The following is a 19,475-nucleotide window of genomic DNA, read 5'->3' on the forward strand; positions in this document are numbered from 1 at the left end:
CTGTTCGAGGATCACCTGCTCTGCCAGCTCTTCCGACGTTCGACATTCGGGCTGCAACCATCGCCGGCAGGTCTCCCGGAGCTCCTGGGCCACCATACGAGGCCGGGCCTCAGCGGGGTACGTCAGGCCCCGAACCGCTGTCGGAAAGTCTCTGGGCTTACGTCGAGGGCATCCAGGATAGCGGATTTCACCTGACTATAGTCCTGGGCAGCCTCGGCAGACAGGCCTCAATAGACTGCCTGAGCCGTTCTTGTCAGGTATGGGGCCAGGATGGAGGCCCATTGGTCAGGGTTCCACCCCGTGACGGTCGCCACCCGCTCGAAGGTGACCAGGAAGGCCTCGGGGTCATCGCCGGGGCCCATCTTGGTCAGTCGGATCGGTGGGCGGGGGCTCGGGGCCCCCATCGGTGCCTCCTGACTGGGCCCCCTCTTGGGGGGCCCGCTCCGCGGCAAGGTGCTGGAGGCTTTTTAGCTGGAACTCCTGCTGCTGCTGAACCAGGTCCTGGATCAGCTGGCGCTGTTGAGTCCCCAGCTGCTCGATGAGCTGCTGCTGCTGCTGGAGCTGGGCGGCCTGCTGCTCTTCTTGCCGCTGTGACTGAACCGCTTGCTGCCGATCCTGGTTCTCGGTCAGGAGGGCGATGAGCTGGGACATATCCATCTCGGGGGAGAGGGCTCCCTCTCCCGCAGCCCCCCGTTCACCGGCGTTAAGAGTCCACGCCCACATCCTGGACGGAACTCCCCACTTCTGGTACCACGTGTAAGCCAGTGGTGTTGGGGCTCGTCCCTCTCAGACGCGGCGGGGAGCCAGGGCGCCTCCTTACACACAGCAGTCCGGGTAGGCCTAACCCCTCAGCTGACGTTGAGGGAATAAAGAGTCTGTAAACAAAGTATATCAGCCCAGGCCCTTGGACAGGGCAGGGCAGTAGCAGTTCAGGCTCAGGCCTTCAGCAGGCTGAGCAAACACAGTATATCAGCTCAGGTCCTTGGACAGGGCGGGGCAGTAGCAGTTCAGGCTCAGGCCTTCAGCAGGCTGAGCAAACACAGTATCAGAGAAGTCTATACAGCAGGCCTCCTCAGGCCAGGGAGAGGGGGAGTCTGCCACCCTTGGGGGGGTGGCAGGGGGAACACAGGCCCTCCCACTCCACTGCGTTCCAGCCTGGGACCCTAGCACCGGCAAAGGCACGCTGCTGTCAGTGGGGATCCTGGCCGAAACACACTGACATGGGTTCAGGCTCTTCAGGAGCCAAACCAGGGTCGGCTACCCCTGGGCCACTTCAGACCTCCCCCTCTCTGGGTACCTGTCTCTCGTCAGCTTCGTCTGGGGGGTCCCGGAGCATGGGGTCCTCCGGGTACCGGTCGTAGCGAGGCTCAGGCAGCTCCTCGGGATACCGGTTGTAGGGAAGCTCAGGCCGCTCCTCGGGGTACCGGGCGCAAGGCAGGTCAGGCCGACGTTCCTGTGGGTACCAGGTATGAGGCAAGTCCGGCCAGCGTTCCTCCGGGTAGTGAGCACAGGGTAGGCTGGGCCCAGCGGGAGCTCTGGCTCCAGCGTCTGTCCTCTCCGGCAGCCGGCCTCCAACTGAGCACTTGGGCCGGGCTTTTATACTTCCTGTCCCGCCCCTTGACTTCCGGAGGGCGGGGACAGGCAGTGGTGGCTAACGAAGTCAGAAATGCAGCCTCCTTAGACACTAGACTTAATGGTGGGTGGTTATTTAAAACCAGTTTCATCAACCGGGGGGGGGGGGGTTCTGCTCTCAAAGGAGCAGCCATTTACCCAGGTCAATATATAACTCAGATCTGGCCTAATAATCATGCTGTTGCCAATCCTTTAGTATCTGATATCTAAAGGTTTATTTATAAGAAGAAAAGTGATAGTGAAAATTGGTTAAAGGACTCAAATACACACAATAATTGCAAAGTTATTGGATCAGGCTTGAAAGAGTGATGGCATAAACTGCCGGCTCAAGTCAAGTCTCTGATTGCTTCAGATGATTGGAAGGTCCTCAGTCCTTTAGTTAGAATGCTCCCATTAGTATGAGTCCGTAGTCCAGAGATCAGAGCAGGAAAGAGGCAAAATTGAGATGTTTCCAATGCCTTTTATAGCTTTTGCCATGTGGAGGGAAACTCAATGTTCCAAGCAAAACCCTCAGCATAGTTTGTGGAAAAGTACAGGCTCAAGATGGAGTTCAGTACCACATGGTCTAGTCACATGTCCTTGCATGCTTCAGTGAGTCATACCAGAGCCATTACTCATATTTTAGCTAGAATCCTCCACAGGAAAGTCCATTAGGTAGGGATAGGCTTCTTCTATGGCCCACTCTGTTTGTTGATGGGCCATTAACTTGAATACTCCATTCACAATGTGCTAGCTAGACTGTATGTAAATTACCTTGTGGGTATTACCACTGGAACAAAAACATTTGAAATGCAGGTACTGTGACGCAGTAGGGAGTGGGGTGGATTGACCTGGGAATGTCATCTGGTTTCATTGAGACAGTCTGCAGGGGGGATGGGATAGTAGGGGGTGACTTTACTTGAGGGACGATACCTGAGTCTGTATGCTGAGCCAGCAGGGGGATTGTGCCAGGTGATACCTTTGCTCAGGAAACTGGACAAAGGCTGGAGGAGGAGCCAGAAGGAGGGGGATTGAGACTGCTGGAAGGGTTTTTTTAGTCTTGGTCTGGCTGGGGAATTGGAAGGAACCCCAAGGTTAGAGTCTAAGCTCCCTGCCTCCCAGAAGGACCTGACTGAGGGGTCCTGTTTATGCTTACAAGCTCTGGTTTGGACTGTGTTCCTGTCGTCTAATAAATCTTCTGTTGTACTGTCTGGCTGAGAGTCATGGTGAATCGCAGGAAGCCGGGGGTGCAGGGCCTTGTCTCCCACAAACTGTGACAACTGGTGTCAGAGGTGAGATCTACTGCACCCTATGGATGGCGCTTCCTGCAGTAAGTGACTGGGAAGCAGTAAATGAAGAGGGATTGACAGGGACCAGGTGTGATGAAGAGTCAGCGAGAAGCAGTCTTGGGGTGGAGGAGTCTGCAACTCGACTTTGGGGGAGAGGTGGTGACCTGGAGAAGGGCTGGCAAACCAGGGATTCCTCCTGGAAACCAGCACATGGGCCAGCAAGTGGCCAGCAGGAGGATTTATAACAAGCGCCTTAAGAGCGACCTGGTGGAGCTGTGCAGGCAGAGGGGACTGCGCATTGGGAAGCTCACCAAAGAATAGCTGATTGTCCAGCTGGAGGAGAGTGATCACTCAGAGGAACTGATCCTTGTCTTGGAGGGAATCAGCCTGGCAGATGCTAGGCAGGCACCAGGGTCTGTCCCAGCTGGGAGTGGTCAGCCGGCTGCTGAGGGCATCCTGAGACCTCCTTCCTATGCCCAGGGGAGGGGCCGAGAGGAGCCCAGTGAATACCAAGGGCATTCTGACCCCTGCGGCCAGCAGGGGATCCTCCCGGCGGAGCTCCCCATTGCTGGAGCTGAGGCGGCTAGGATGGGAGAGGGAGCTAAAAATGAGAGAGTTGGAGCTGAGGCAGCAGGAACTGCAGGAGGAGTGGGAAGAATGGGAAGAGTAGCGTCAGCATGAAGTGGAGCTGGCGAGGCTGAGGAGTAGAGAGCCCCCTGCTGCAGTGAGTGAGGGGGGACCCAGGACTGCATAGAGCTTTGATAAGCGCATCTTGTCCTAGTGTAAGGAAGGGGAGGACATCGATGAATTCCTGATTGCCTTTGAGAATGCCTGCGAGCTGCACCAGGTTGACCCAGCAGACAGACTCCGGTTTCTAACCCCCTTACTGGACCCCAAAGCCATGGTGATGTACAGCTGAATGGAAGGCGCAGAGAGAGGGGACTACAAACTATTCAGAAAGGCCGTGCTATGTGAGTTTGGGCTGAATCCTGAGATGTCCCGAGGTTCCAGAGCCAGTATAACACCCCTGAGGTCTCATATCTGCAACGGGCCATCCACATGGAGGGATATGCTCACAAGTGGGCAGATGGGACCCAGACGAAGGAGGACCTGGTTAAGCTGATTGTACTGGAGCAATGTATGAGTGATGCCCATCCAACCTGAGGCTATGGTTGGAGGACAAAAAGCCAGAGAACCCGAAATGCGCAGGGCAGCAGGAGGATGAGTTTGTGAAGAGCTGGTCAAGCGGTGACAGGGAGGAGTCCCAAAGGAACAGGCTCTCCATGATGCAGAGAGAGTGCCCCCATGGGACCTCCCAAAGGAGGAACATGGAGAACCCCCTCCCAAGCGGAACAGCCGGTGTCAGGACCAACCGACTGGCTCAAGGGGACCAACAGGACCTGAGCTGCTGTCACTGTGCCACATATGGACCCAGTGTCCCAAGCTCGAGAACAGATTGAGCAGACCGACCCCACACCAGGTTAACTGGGTAGGGACCCAGCTGGACAAGGGGCAGGCTTCGCAGGCAAGAGGGGCTGACAGCTTTTCAACTGCTCAGGAAGGCGGAGGGCCCCAGACTAGCTCCTCTGGAGGTCTGGATGCTCCAGACTCAAGGTTCTCCGTTTACAGGGTGGACGTGGGGCTGTCCCTGCGGAGTGAGTGCCTTGTTCCCCTGAAGGTGGATAGGAGGAATGTCAGTGGATACTGGGATATGGGCGCGGAGGTCACACTGGCCTGGTCTGAGGTGGTGACTCCAGATCGGGTGGTGCCCAACACCTGCCTGACCCTGACGGGGGTGGGTGGAACCCCATTCAAGGTGCCTGTGGCGAGGGTCCATCTGAAACGGGGAGCCAAGGAGGGTCCCAAGGACATGGGGGTACACCACCATTTGACCACTGAGGTATTGATGGGAGGAGACCTAGAGGACTGGCCAAGAAACCCCCAGGGTGCCCTGGTCATGACCCAGAGCAGGTGAGGGGCACTACTCCCTGACATTGGGAAGGGTACCTTACCTGAGGCACAAGACCCCATCACGGAGGGGAGGGAGTTCTCAGGGACACAGCTCAGAGGGGCTGTGGTCTCAGACCCAGCTGGCAAGAGGGAGCAGGTCCCCATTCCTTCCCCTGCTGCTGAGTTGCAGAAAGATCACTCCTTGTGGAAGCTAAGGGACCTGGCCAACCTCAGGGAGGCACAGACCATGGGGAGAGGTTGCCAGGAGAGGTTCCTGTGGGAGAAGAGGTTCCTGTACTGAGAATGGGCTCCCACAAGGGAAATGGAGTCATGGGGGAGCAGGAGGCAACTGGTGGTCCCCCAGAAGTATCACCACAAGCTACTGTACCTGGCCCATGACCTCCCTCTCGCAGGGGATCTGGCGCACCAGGCAGAGGCTGCTATGGAACTTTTACTGGCCTGGGGTCTTTACTACTGGCTAACAGTATTGCCGATCCTGTGACCCCTGTCAGTGGATAGGGAAGGCCCGGGACAAGGGGAAAGCGGCTTTGAGACCTTTGCCCATCATAGAGGAGCCTTTCCAGAAGGTGGCTATGGACATAGTGTGACCTCTCAGCAAGATGACCTGGTCAGGGAAGAAATACATTCTGGTGGTGGTAGATTTTGCCACCCGCTACCCCGAGGCAGTGCCCTTATCTTCCATTGAAGCAGACACCGTGGCAGATGTGCTGCTAACCATTTTCAGCCAATTGGGGTTTCCCAAGGAAGGCTTGACAGACCAAGGTCCAACTTCATGTCGGCCCTGCTCCTGTACTTGTGAGAGAAATGTGTGGTCCGGCACAACTGGGCCTCAGCATACCACCCCCAGTCCCATGGGCTGGTGGAGAGGTTCAACAGGACGTTAAAGGTTATGCTGAAAACCTTTATGAACCAGCACCCGCAGGGTTGGGACAAGTACTTACCTCACCTGCTGTTCACATACAGGGAAGTGCCCCAGGAGTCTACCCGGTTTTTGTCTTTCAAACTATTATGTGGCAAGAGGGTAAGGGGGCCCCTAGACCTGATGAGAGACAAATAGGAGAGGAAGGCCACTCCTGATAGAGAATCAGTGATGGAGTATGTCCTGACCTTCCGAGAAAGACTTGTTGAGCTCATGGGCCTGGCCAGGGAGAATCTGGGCAGAGCCCAGAGGAAGCAGAAGGTCTGGTATGACTGCACAGCGTTGACTCGTGCCTATGCCACTGGGGATCAGGTGATGGTTCTCATCCCTGTGAGGAAAAACAAACTACAGGCCACCTGGGAAGGTCCTTTCAAGGTTGTCAAACAGCTAAATGAGATAAACTATGTGGTGGAGCTGTCTTACCGGGCACACCACCGCCGGGTGTACCATGTCAATATGATGAAGCCATACTATGACAGGAGATGTGGTGTGGACATTGGGAGAAGCAGGGAGATGACCCTTTAGTAGATCTATTCCCTGGGACAAGAGCTGTCTCCTCCCAGGAAACAATTCCTCTATCTGATCGGCTGACCTCTGCTCAGCAAGCTGAGATCAGAGAGGTGCTGCATCTGCACCGACAGCTGTTTTGCAATCAGTCTGGAAGCACTAATCTGACTGTCCACCTGGTGGAGACCGGATCATACCCGCCTATAAGATGCTCCCCCTTCTGAGTCACAGGGAAAACTGCTCAAGACCTGGAAAGAGAAGTCAGTGACATGCTGGCTTTGGGGGTGATCCAGCCATCTTCCAGCCCTTGGGCCTCGCCGGTGGTGCTGGTCCCCAAAAAGGACTGGTTGATCCCGTTCTCTGTGGACTATCAGAAGCTCAGTGTCATCACTGTATCTGATGCCTCCTACCCCATGCCCAGGCCTGACAAGCTCCTAGACAATCTGGGAGGAGCTTGGTACTTTACCACCATGGATTTTACAAAGGGCTACTGGCAAGTGCCGCTGGATGCAGATGCCAGGCTGAAATTGGCCTTTATCACCACTCTGGGGCTCTATGAGTTCCTGATCCTGCTTTTCGGCCTCAAACGGGCACCTGCTACCTTCCAGCGCCTGGTGGATCAGCTACTGAGGGGGATGGAGAGTTTTGCTGTGGCGTATATTGATGACATCTGTGTCTTTTAGTCAGATCTGAGAGGACCATGTGTCCCTGGTTAGACAAGTGCTGGTCTGACTCCAGGAGTTGGGGCTGACCATAAAAGCTAAGAAGTGTAAGGTTGGAATGGCTGAAGTAGCTTATCTGGGCCAGCAGGTGAGGAGTGGCTGCCTAAAGTCGGAACCAGCCAAAGTGGAGGTGATCCAGGACTGGCCCGATCCCCAAACCAAAAAGCAGATCCAAGCCTTTATTGGGATGGTGGGGTACTATTGAAGATTTATGCCCCACTTTAGCTCCATAGCCACCCTTGTCATTGAGCTGTGCAAGAAGGGGAGGCCAGACAAGGTGGTTTGGACTAAGGAGTGCCAGAAGGCTCTCTGGGCTGTGAAAGAGGCTCTGGTCAGTGGCCCTGTTCTGGCAAACCCAGACTTTGACAAGCCCTTTATGGTGTTCACCGACGCCTCAGACACAGGACTGGGGGCAGTGTTAATGCAAGATGATGAAAAGGGGGAGAGACACCCCATCATGTATCTGAAGAAAAAGTTGCTACCCTGGGAGCAAAACTACATAGCCATCAAGAAGGAATGCTTGGCCATGGTATGGGCCCTTAAGAAACTATAACCATATCTATTTGGGTGACACTTCACTGTGTACACCGACCACTCTCCCCTGACCTGGCTACACCAGATGAAAGGAGCCAATGCCAAGCTCCTGAAGTGGAGCGTGCTCCTGCAAGATTATGATATGGATGTGGTCCATGTGAAGGGAAGTACCAACATGATAGCGGATGCATTGTTCCGGAGAGGGGGCCCTGAACTTTCCCAGGTCACGGGTCAGAGTGACCCTGCTCAGTTCAGTCTCGAAGGTGGGAGAGATGTGACACAGGGTTGTGGTCTAAGCTCTCTACCCCCGAGAAGGACCTGACTAAGGGATCCTATTTATGTCTCCAAGTTCTGGTTTGGACTGTGTTCCTGTCATCTAATAAACCTTCTGTTCTACTGAGAGTCACGGTGAATTACAGGAAGCTGGGGGTGCAGGGCCCCCAAACTCCGTGACAGGTACATAGTCAATATTCATAACTTCAGATACAAAAATGATACATGAATACAATCATATTCAGAAAATCATAACTTTTTCATTCGAGTAAGAGTAATAGGACACTGTGTCAGTTCAGTCCTTGCTCTCAGTATCAACAAGGGTGTGAGTTACACTAGTGAGTTGAAGTGGATCAGTGATGTTTTGTAGTGTGGTCAGAGAAGCTTCTTCTAAAACCTTAGGGACAGTTGGGATGACTTGCCTCCTCCTGGGGTTCAGTCATTCTCTGGATATTGCAGAATCATCCCTGTAACGAATGACACTTTTATTTCTGGGGCTCAGAAAAAGTATTTTTGAAGAATAGATGCTCTTTGCCTCTGAAATGTAATAAGCTATTTTTCAAAAAATCTCCTGTAGGAGAGATTCTTCCCACTCCCTATGGCTGCCTTGGCCTTATAGGGACTGTCAAAGTTGAATTGCATGCGAACTGCCTCATCCCAGAGCAGTGCATCAGAATGTATGTAGGCATGCTGGTTACATGAGATGAGTACAACTGGCCATCAACAAAACTTAACAGCACTTTGTGTAAACAAAAAACAATTTTTTTTAGTCTATTTTTTCAGTCATAATCTTAAGGGTCATTTGTTTAAAGCAAAACAAAACATGTAAACAAACTTTCCAGGTTGAAATGTCCCTTTAATCTCTGCCAGCACACAGCAGGTTACTTAAATTGAAGCTCCATCCTGAAGATAGGGCCATTGACTAGTGATTACCTGTTCCTGAAGACAGGACATAAACAGCCTGAGCTGTATAAAGCAGAGGTCTCAAACTCAAATGACTAGGAGGGCCACATGAGGACTAGTGTGTTGGCCCGAGGGCCGCATCACTGACACCCCCCTTCACTGCCCCTGGCCCTGCCCCCACTCCACCCCTTCCACGAGGCCCCACCCCTGCCCTATCTCTTCTTAACTTCCTCCCCTGAGCGCGTGACTCTCCGCACCCCCCCTCCTGGAAAGTGCTAAGCGCCACCAACAGCTGTTTGGTGGCTTGGTGGTGGGAAGAAGAGTAAAAAAGTAAAAAAAAGAAGAGTAATATAGTAGTATAGTATTAAAATATAATATGATATTAAAAGTCAATTTATTAACTTTTTTATTAACTTCTTTAACTGTAATGTGAAAAGTCAGTGCTAATTTTGACAATCATTTCATTTTTGGCCACTTAGCTGGCAGCGTTTTGCATCAGCCAGAGCATCAGTATTAGGTTTGATATCCTGAGACGAAACCAGTCTCAGTGTTGCTTTCAAATGTTCATCAGTGAGTCTTGACCTTAACACAGATTTGTTAATCTTCATGGAAGAGAAAAACTGTTCACATATATATGTACTTCCAAACATTGCCATTATACTTGTGGAATCAGAGAATAACATGGAAGATCTTTCTTGCGAAAGAAACCTGTAGAATTCTGGAATTCCATCATCTGTATAGTTCTGCTTCAAAATGGTGTCACACTGAAGCTCCACTAACTCCATCTGCATTTCCTCTGCAACATAGTCAATTTCAACAGCAAATAGTGTGGAAAAAAGTTGAAAATGTGGTTCAAGTGCCTTGAAATCTTTAAACCTCACATCAAACTGTTTGTGTAAGTTAGAAATGATATCTGCATATTCTGTCAAGAATTTGGGTTCAACTTTTCCTAAGGAATTCAGTCAAGAAATGAACCAAATTGCCAGCAATCAGCTGTTTCCCCCATAAAGTAAGCTTGACTTTGAATGACTTAACACTGTCATACATCTGTGTTATCACGTTTTCTACCCTGAAGTTTCAAGTTCAGAGCATTCCGGTGATCAGTTACATCTGTTAGAAAAGCAAGGTTGCAGATAAAAGTAGAATCATAAAGCTGTGGAACCTCCTTGTTTTTCATTTTCATGAAGGAATCAATCTTCTCTCTAAAAAAAGCTTCAAAACATTTCTGCTATTCAACCATCTACCTTGAGTATGATACAGAAGTTCCCCATATTCACTGTCCATACTTGCTAGAAAAGAAGTGAACTGTCTGTGATTCAGCCTCGTGCACGTATAAAATTAACAGTTTTAACAACTACATCCATAACTTCCTTTATTTGTAGACTTTTACTACACAGGGGCTTCTTCGTGCAAAATACAATGTATACTGGTGAAGCTATTTCCTGGTATATTGAGTCTGTTCAGTTTGGTCTTCAATAATCCAACCAGTGTTTTCAGAGCCTGTTGATGGCGCGCCGTCCGTAGCCAAAGATACGAGTTTGTTCCATGGCAGCGCAGCTTTTTCAATGCACTCTTCCAGTCCTTGAAATGTGTCATGTCCTGTTGTGGTATCCTTCAGTGGCATTAAGTCTAGCAATTCTTCAGTTATATTCAAATTGCAGTCCACACCTCTAATGAACACTGCACGCTGTGCGGTATCTGATAAATCTGTACTCTCATCAAGAGCAACTGAAAATGCTCTGAAGTCTTTTGCCATTTGAATCAATTGTTTTGGCACATTATCAGCTAAATCCGTTATCCTGCAGGCAACTATATTGGCAGAGAAGCTTATGCCTTCAGACACTTTCTTCCTATCAGGACATAAAATTTTGCTGGCCTTCATAAGACATTCTTTTATGAGTAAGCCTTCTGTAAAAGGTCACGATGATTTAGCTATCATTTCACGTATCACAAAACTTGCTCTTACTGAATCTTCGCTAGACTTGTTAATTCCTGGAAAGAAATTTCTTTGCTTGGCAAGTGCTGCTTTATGTTGCTGAACTTTTTCCTCTTGGATTTTTCCAGTGAATGCATCATTGTTTTCACGGTGCATCATGTCGTAGTGCCGACGCACGTTACACTCCTTGGGAACAGCAATAGTTTGCTGACAAATAAGGTATTGAACGTTATCTCTTACCTCTGTGAAAAAATATAAATTCTCCAATTTGTCTTGAAAAACTCTCCTTTCTTCCATGAGTGTTCTTTTTTCCGACGAAGTCATTTCCAAGCGGGTTTAATAAAATATATACACTCAGTAAAGTCCCTACACTGCACTGGGCTGCACCACCACTCCACTCCTGCTCTGCCTCTTCCAGGGGTGGCAGGTTTGTAGAAATGGTGGTGGTATCCAGAACCTGCCCTCCCCCAAACTCTGCTCCCACCTGCCTAAAGCTCTAGGAGGGCATTTGGGTGGGGGAGGGGGGTCTGGGGTGCAGACTCTGGGATAGAGTTTGGGTGTTGGGTGCAGGCTCTGGGCTGGACAGGAGGTGGGGGTACAGGCTCTGGGATGGAGTTTGGGGATAGGAGGGGGTGCGGGGTGAGGATGAGGGATTTGGGGCATTGGAGAGGCTCATGACTGGGGCAGTCTGCCGTGACCCTAGTGGAGGGGGGCACTAGGACCCTGTCGCAGCAGGTGATGCTGGAAGCTGGCAGAGCCGAGTGGAGTCAGCATGAGCTGCAGGCTCCCAGCGGTGAGGGGGCAGCAAGTGAGGCCGGGGGACACTTGGGGGAGGCGTGTGGGGGTGGCAGGCGTGGCTGGGGGAAAGACCTGGCCCCAAACATTGGAGAGCAGTGCACGGGGAGCTTAGCTGCCATGTAAAATAATGCGGGGGGGCGGGAGTGAGGGGAGTTCGGCGTTGACAGGAAGGAACTGTGGGTGGGGGGCATGCAGGGAGCTTGGCGGGCCGGCCTGCCGCATGTTTGAGCCCCCTGGTATAAAGAAATAGCTGAACTGTCTAGCTGGTGTCTGGTTCCTGATCTAAACACTGATATGAACTTGTAATCAAGGGGGCAAACCTAGTTTTGGGGTTTGAAAGACTGATATCTACCAGAGGTCCACATTGGAGTTGGAGATGACCTCTGGTAATCTTTCAGCATGCTTGTAGGTTTTTAGATATGTTTTCTTTGTAATGCTTTTGCTCTAAGAATATAATATGCTTTGAAGACTGGTTAGTAATTGGTGTACACTATGCTAGCCCTAGGAAAAAGAGATAAGCACAGGTACTGATACCAGGTCAGTTCCAATCTCATATTGAATTGCAGAAGGATTGCAGGCCTAAACCCCTGGTCTGAAGGGGGAAAGAAATAGGTCTCTGCCCCCAGAGAGGTGATGGCTGGGAAGCCCACAACCTTGAATAGGTGCCGTCAAGGAAGACCTGGGGTGTGTATGTCAAAGATGCACTTAATCCTGAAACTATGATCATTATAAATAATGACAATAACTTTAAAACTTGTGCTTCAGGGCTTAAACAAATCCCTATCAGGTTGAAATCTTTGTGTGGGGACAAATTATTTCACATATGCCTACTGCAGAGTTATGCTGGTCTCTGGGGATAGGATACTGGACGAGATGGACCACTGGTCACATCCAGTATGCTACATCCTATATTAAACATTTGCCCAGTTATTTTGCCTCCCTCCTTGGTTATGAGAGAGAGTACATTTATAGGTTACAGGAATTTTTTTTGAGCGCCTCCTATTTAAATATTGGTAATACAGTACTGATGTGGATTCTGTAGTACTAGGAACAGGACTAAGCCTCCACAACTAAAACACATAGAATCATAGAATATCAGGGTTGGAAGGGACCTCAGGAGGTCATCTAGTCCAACCCCCTATTCAAAGCAGGACCAATCCCCAAGTAAATCATCCAGCCAGGGCTTTGTCAAGACTGACCTTAAAAACCTCTAAGGAAGGAGATTCCACCACGTCCCTCGGTAATCCATTCCAGTGCTTCACCACCCTCCTAGTGAAAAAGTTTTTCCTAATATCCAACCTAAACCTCCCCCACTGCAACTTGAGACCATTACTCCTTGTTTTGTCATCTGGTACCACTGAGAACAATCTAGATCCATCCTCTTTGGAACCCCCTTTCAGGTAGCTGAAAGCAGCTATCAAACCCCCCCTCATTCTTCACTTCTGCAGACTAAATAATCCCAGTTCCCTCAGTCTCTCCTCATAAATCATGTGCTCCAGCCCCCTAATCATTTTTGTTGCTCTGCGCTGGACTCTTTCCAATTTTTCCACAAACTTCTTGTAGTGTGGGGCCCAAAACTGGACACAGTACTCCAGCTGAGGCCTCACCAATGCCAAATAGAGGGGAATGATCACGTCCCTCGATCTGCTGGCAGTGCTCCTACTTATGCAGCCCAAAATGCTGTTAGGCTTCTTGGCAACAAGGGCATACTGTTGACTCATATCCAACTTCTCATCCACTGTAATCCCCAGGTCCTTTTTTGCAGAACTGCTGTTTATCCAATTGGTCCCCAGCCTGTAGCAGTGCGGTGGGATTCTTCCATCCCAAGTGCAGGACTCTGCACTTGTCCTTGTTGAACCTCATCAGATTTTTTTTGGCCCAATCCTCTATTTGTCTAGTCTCTCTGTATCCTGTCCCTACCCTCCAACGTATCTACCACTCCTCCCAGTTTAGTGTCATCTGAAAACTTGCTGAGGGCGCAGTCCACGCCATCCTCTAGATCATTAAGATATTGAACAAAACCAGTTCCAGAACCGACCCTTGTGGCACTCTGTTTGATACCTGCTGCCACCTAGACATGAAGCCATTGGTCACTACCTGTTCAGCTCGATGATCTAGCCAGCTTTCTATCCACCTGATAGTCCATTCATCCAGCCCATACGTCTTTAACTTGCTGACAAGAATGCTGTGGGAGACCATATCAGAAGTCAAGGAATAGCACGTCCACTGCTTTCCCCTCATCCACAGAGCCAGTCATCTCATCATAGAAGGCAATTAGGTTAGTCAGACATGACTTGCCCTTGGTGAATCCATGCTGACTGTTCCTGATCCCTTTCCTCTCCTCTAAGTGCTTCAGAATTGATTCCTTGAGGACCTGCTCCATGATTTTTCAAGGGACTGAGGTGAGGCTGACTGATCTGTTCCCCAGATCCTCCTTTTCCCCTTTTTTAAAGATGGGCTCTACATTAGCCTTTTTCCAGTCATCCAAGACCTCCCCTGATCTCCATGAGTTTTCAGACATAATGGCCAATAGCTCTGCAATCACATTCACCAACTCCTTTAGCGCCCTCGGATGCAGTGCATCTAGCCCTATGGAGTTGTGGTCATCCAGCTTTTCTAAACAGTCCTGAACCGCTTATTTCTCCAGAGAGGGCTGATTATATCCTCCCCATACTGTGCTGCTCAGTGCAGTAGTCTGGGAGCTGACCTCGTTCGTGAAGACAGAGGCAAAAAAAGCATTTAGTACATTAGCTTTTTCCACGTCCTCTGTCACTAGTTTGCCTCCCCCATTCAGTAAGGGGCCCACACTTTTCCTGACCTCCTTCTTGTTGCTAACATACCTATAGAAACCCTTTTTGTTACTCTTAACATCCCTTACTAGCTGCAACTCCAAGTGTGATTTGGCTTTCCTGATTTTACTCCTGCATGCCTGAGCAATATTTTTATACTCCTCCTTGGTCATTTGTCCAAGCTTACACTTCTTGTAAGCTTCTGGATTTCACTGTTAAGCCAAGCTGGTCGCCTGCCATATTTACTATTCTTTCTACACATCGGGATGGTTTGTTCCTGCAACCTCAATAAGGATTCTTTAAAATACAGCCAGCTCTACTGGACTCCTTTCCCCTTCATGTTATTCTCCCAGGGGATCCTGCCTATCAGTTCCCTGAGGGAGTCAGAGTCTGTTTTTCTGAAGTCCAGTGCCTGGATTCTGCTGCTCTTCTTTCTTCCTTGTTTCAGGATCCTGAACTCGACCATCTCATGGTCACTGCCTCGGAGGTTCCCATCCACTTTTGCGTTCTTCCCGGTTTGTGAGCAGCAGGTCAAGAAGAGCTCTGCCCCTAGTTGGTTCCTCCAGCACTTGCACCAGCAAATTGTCCCTGCACTTTCCAAAATCTTCCTGGATTGTCTGTGCACTGCTGTATTGCTCTCCCAGCAGATATCAGGGTGATTGCAGTCCTCCATGAGAACCAGGGCCTGTGATCTAGTAACTTCTGTTAGTTGCCTGAAGAAAGCCTTGTCTGCTGTACTGGAACAGAGGATCTGGGGGGACATTTGGTCTTGGTTATTGTGGGTGTTTTACATGTTCTAAATTAATTTGAGAATCTGAGTGGTATGTATATTGAGTAGAACTGAAGAAAGAGCTATCTTGAGCTCTGGTGGCAATAGATAATAGTGGTTACTGTTAGCTATTTATACTGTATTCATCACCAGAGTATCTGAACATCTGATTTAAATAATAATACTGATGCCATAAAAAATATCAAATATTGTCATAACAGTAGAGGGTACTAAAAAGGAGATATTTGTAAATCTGACTGACTAAATGTTTATGGTTTACAAGGCAATTAATCTGAGTCAAAGGCCTGGTCTACACTACAAACTTAGGTCAACATAAGCCTTGTTAAAGCGATCTAATAATGTATGTGTCTAAACTGAGTCCTTTCCGCTGACCTAAGTGGCCTGAAAGTTGACTTCTGTATACCACCTTTGCGAGAGGTGTAACGCTTGATTCAACACCCATGGGTCTACATGGGGATAGTGTAAACTGAATGAATTGGCCTCCAGGAGGTGTCCCACAGTGCTCCACTGTGACTGCTCTAGAGAGCACTTTCAACTCCACTGCATCTCAGCCAGGTACACAGGAAATACCGCTCCCCTATTAAAGACCCAGGAACTTTTGAATTTTCATTTCCTGTTTGATCAGTGCAGAGAGCTTGCCAGCACAGCTAATTGTGGAGACTCAAGGCCGCTTCATGGAGTACGCAGGAGGTAGTGGATCATATTGCTGTGTGAGGAGAAGACTCTGTGCAGGGAGAGCTCCGATACAGCAGAAGAAATGCTAACATCTATGCCAAGATTGCACGGGGCATGGGGGAGAAGAGCTACTCTAGGGACATGCAGCGGTGCCGCGTGAAAATAAAGGAGCTTTGGCAAGCGTACCAGAAGACAACGGAGGCGAACGGTCATTCTGGTTCTGCCCCACAGACATGCTGCTTTTATGAGGAGCTGCATGCGATTCTTGGCAGTGACCTTATCGCTACCCCAAAATGCTCTGTGGATGCCTCCCAATGAGGACATTGTTGACAAGGAAGAGGAGGAGGAGAATGTGAGGCAGGCAGGCGAAGGATCGATTCTCCTCGACAGCCAAGAACAGTTTTTAACCCTGGAGCCCATCCCTTCACAGGAGCAGCTGGCAGCAGAGCGTGATGCTAGGGAAGGCACCTCTGGTGAGTACACATTTCCAATCAAATTGTAGGGGTTACATGCTATTATTTTTTGTGTTTAATCTGAACTAAAAAGTAGGTGTAGTGGATGGTGTTGGCACTCCAGCTACGCAGAGGGTGCTCTCCAAAAAACACTGTTTATGTGCCTGGGGGTGGCCTGGGAATCCTCCATGGAGATCTCTAGGAAGTTTTTATGAAGGTACTCTGCAGTCCTTTGCAGAAGGTTTCTGGGAAGGGCTGCCTTATTTCATCCACCATGGTAGGACACTTTCTCGCACCACTCCAGTATTAACTCTGCTGGCATCATTGCAGCACACAGCATTCCAGCATAAGGACCAGATCCGTACCCCGACGCTTGCAACATCTGCTCCCTTGCCACCTCTGTTACCCTCAGGAGAGTGATATCGCATATAGTCACCTAGGGGAAACGGGGCAAATCTTCAGTGCTAACACTTAATCTGCAAACAATTCAACAAGTAAACTGCCCCCTGTTTGGTGAAATCTGGGTCACAAAACCACACTTTCCCAAATATGCTGTGGTTGTGGTTGGAAGGGATCACCATATATTGCAAGCAGCATTGAAGGAAAACAAACAAAAAATGGGTGGTGGTAGCGGCTTCCTGTTTGTCTCCCTCCCTCCCGCAAGCCAGTACCTCTTTTGTGAAAAACAGTTTGGGGGGCTTTACACTGGTGCCTGTCCTCGAGCCCCATCCAGGGAAAAAGGGGCTTTTCTCAAGTTCCAACCTGTGAGCCCAAGGATGTTTTTACAAAAGCAACGGCAGAGACGTCTCGCCCATGCCTTGTGGCCTTACTCATCATGACTAGAGCAGCAAGCTGACTCTTGCAATAGCCAGTGATTGTGATTACATTGTGGCTTGCAATCACATTGCAGAAGAGTGTACTGAGGGGTGTTTTTTTAATTAAAAAAAATTAACTGTGCACCAGAAACAATATATGCACTGTCAATGCTACCCTTGAGCTTTGCATTCCTTGCAGCTGAAACCTTGTTGGTTGATGCATCCTCCGCCAACGGGACAGAGACTTTCTGAGATTAGAATGTGGAAAAAGAAGATTCGGGAGGACATGTTCAATGAGTTATTGTGCACGCCTTTGAGAATGATAAGATGGAGCTCAGAGCATGAAGGATTACACTGTCTGATAACCTGGACATGGACAGGACAGCTTGCAGGGAACAAGTGTGTGCCACGCAGGAAGAGATTCTGCGGATTATGAAGGAGCAATCAGACATGTTGAGGCGTCTGGTTGAAGTTTGAGAAAGGCAGCTGCTGGTGCTAGAGGTCCAGCATAGATGCAACCTATGCTGCACCTGCTGCCATCATCGCCCAGTTCTACATCCTCCTCCCCTAAAGGTTCTGTGAGGCCAGGAGAGAGTGGGGAGTTTGGTATCCCTTGCACTCAATACCAGGGGAGGGTGCAAGGACCAGAAGGTGCCCATTCCCAAACCTTTGTTGTTGCAGTGCATCTGTAAGCAAGCTTTCCTTGTCCTCCCCCTCCCTCAGTGTTATCAGCCCTTTTGCCCCAGGTTATCTTACTCTTCTTTGCTGTCTCTGTGTGTTTGTGTGCATAATAAAACCTAATGGAATGAGGAAAAAAGGCTGTTTATTCATTGAACGCATGGTTGTTGGTGGAGGTGGAGTTTACAGAGGAGAAAATGCAATGGAGGGGACAGTTTGGTAAGGAACAATACAGATAAGTATATTATTCTGGCTCATTTTCTTTCTTGGGTATAGTTTCCATTTTTAATATTTAACAGATTATTTCTGACTTGGAACAGATGCAATCATGCATGTATATTGTATTTGTTTATTTCAGTAAGAAAATAGCTGCTTTGACTTAATTTTATTATGTTTGCAGGACATGTTTACAGAAGCTAAATTTTTTTTTTCATGCTTTCACATCAGAAAGTTACATTCTAGTTAAAGAATTTTACCTCACTTGTCCCATGACTATACCTGTAGTACATATTAGTTGGGGTAGGATTACTGGTCAATGGATGAGCAAGAGAGTGTAACTTGACTTTTGGATATCGGGAACTTGAGGTTTTAAAAAGTTGTTTTTGCTTGTAAATTGAGCAGATTTTATCTTGGTGTCCTTGAGATGCAAATGTTTAGCCCTGCATAATACCATTTTTGTAGATTTTTAAATATATTTTTCAGAGTAAAAGAGCACTTTTAGACTTTGCATTCCTTGCAGCTGAAACCTTGTTGGTTGATGCATCCTCCGCCAACGGGACAGAGACTTTCTGAGATTAGAACGTGGAAAAAGAAGATTCGGGAGGACATGTTCAATGAGTTATTGTGCATGCCTTTGAGAATGACAAGATGGAGCTCAGAGCGTGAAGGATTACACTCTCTGATAACCTGGACATGGACAGGACAGCTTGCAGGGAACAAGTGTGTGCCACGCAGGAAGAGATTCTGCGGATTATGAAGGAGCAATCAGACATGTTGAGGCGTCTGGTTGAAGTTTGAGAAAGGCAGCTGCTGGTGCTAGAGGTCCAGCATAGATGCAACCTATGCTGCACCTGCTGCTATCATCGCCCAGTTCTACATCCTCCTCCCCTAAAGGTTCTATGAGGGCAGGAGAGAGTCTATTTTCATTCAGCTACATATTCATAATCCACAAAACCAATACTATATGATATGACATTTGCAGCTGAGGCACACAAGAATACCTAGTACATATTATGTAAAGAAAACTTTGTAACAGAATGACTGAGGTATGACTTACTTTTCATTAACAGATGTACTAGATAAGTGAATACTTCATGTGTAATTAACTCATGGAGGTTAACTTTCTCATGTGAAGTACTAAAAGTTGAACATTTTTCCCATTATAAACCAGATTCCTGAAGATTAATGTGTTGGCCATATCAGATCACATTCGGCTGAAATGTGATATACAATTTGTCAGTCCAGCTGTAAATTTAAAAAAAAAATCCATCTCATAAGTATTTTTTTCTTGCAGTGTTTCCAGAAATGTAATTTGAATGCAGTTTTAGATTTTTAAGATCTAATAGAGGAATTGCTTAGTTCCCCAAATTTGTAGTATATCTTTAATAATGACATGGCTTTTTGATACAGACAGTGATGGAGAATTAAAAATCGCTGAAGTACTGAGCATGTGTTGTAGCTGCTTTAAATATGTATTATTATTCTGTTGCCTTATTTACTTAAATGCCATGCTGCATTCTCATAACAAGTGTATGCCCATATTAATGGACATGTGGGGAATTATTAGTTAAAGGGTAAGTAAATGATGTCAGTG

General features: G+C 48.6%; 1 protein-coding gene and 1 long non-coding RNA gene across 6 annotated transcripts in view; both read left to right on the top strand.

The window, feature by feature from the left end:
* FBXL2 (F-box and leucine rich repeat protein 2) overlaps positions 1 to 19,475 on the top strand; it is a 148,345-nt gene that overhangs the window by 17,341 nt on the left and 111,529 nt on the right. The window lies entirely within an intron of this gene.
* Positions 1,807 to 16,063, top strand: LOC115645941. Its single transcript, XR_003998874.1, has 3 exons — positions 1,807 to 1,937; positions 6,748 to 6,754; positions 16,052 to 16,063. It is a non-coding gene; the product is annotated as an uncharacterized LOC115645941 (long non-coding RNA).

This window comes from Gopherus evgoodei, chromosome 2 (genome assembly GCF_007399415.2).
Source record: "Gopherus evgoodei ecotype Sinaloan lineage chromosome 2, rGopEvg1_v1.p, whole genome shotgun sequence".
Classification (NCBI taxonomy): Eukaryota; Metazoa; Chordata; order Testudines; family Testudinidae; genus Gopherus; species Gopherus evgoodei.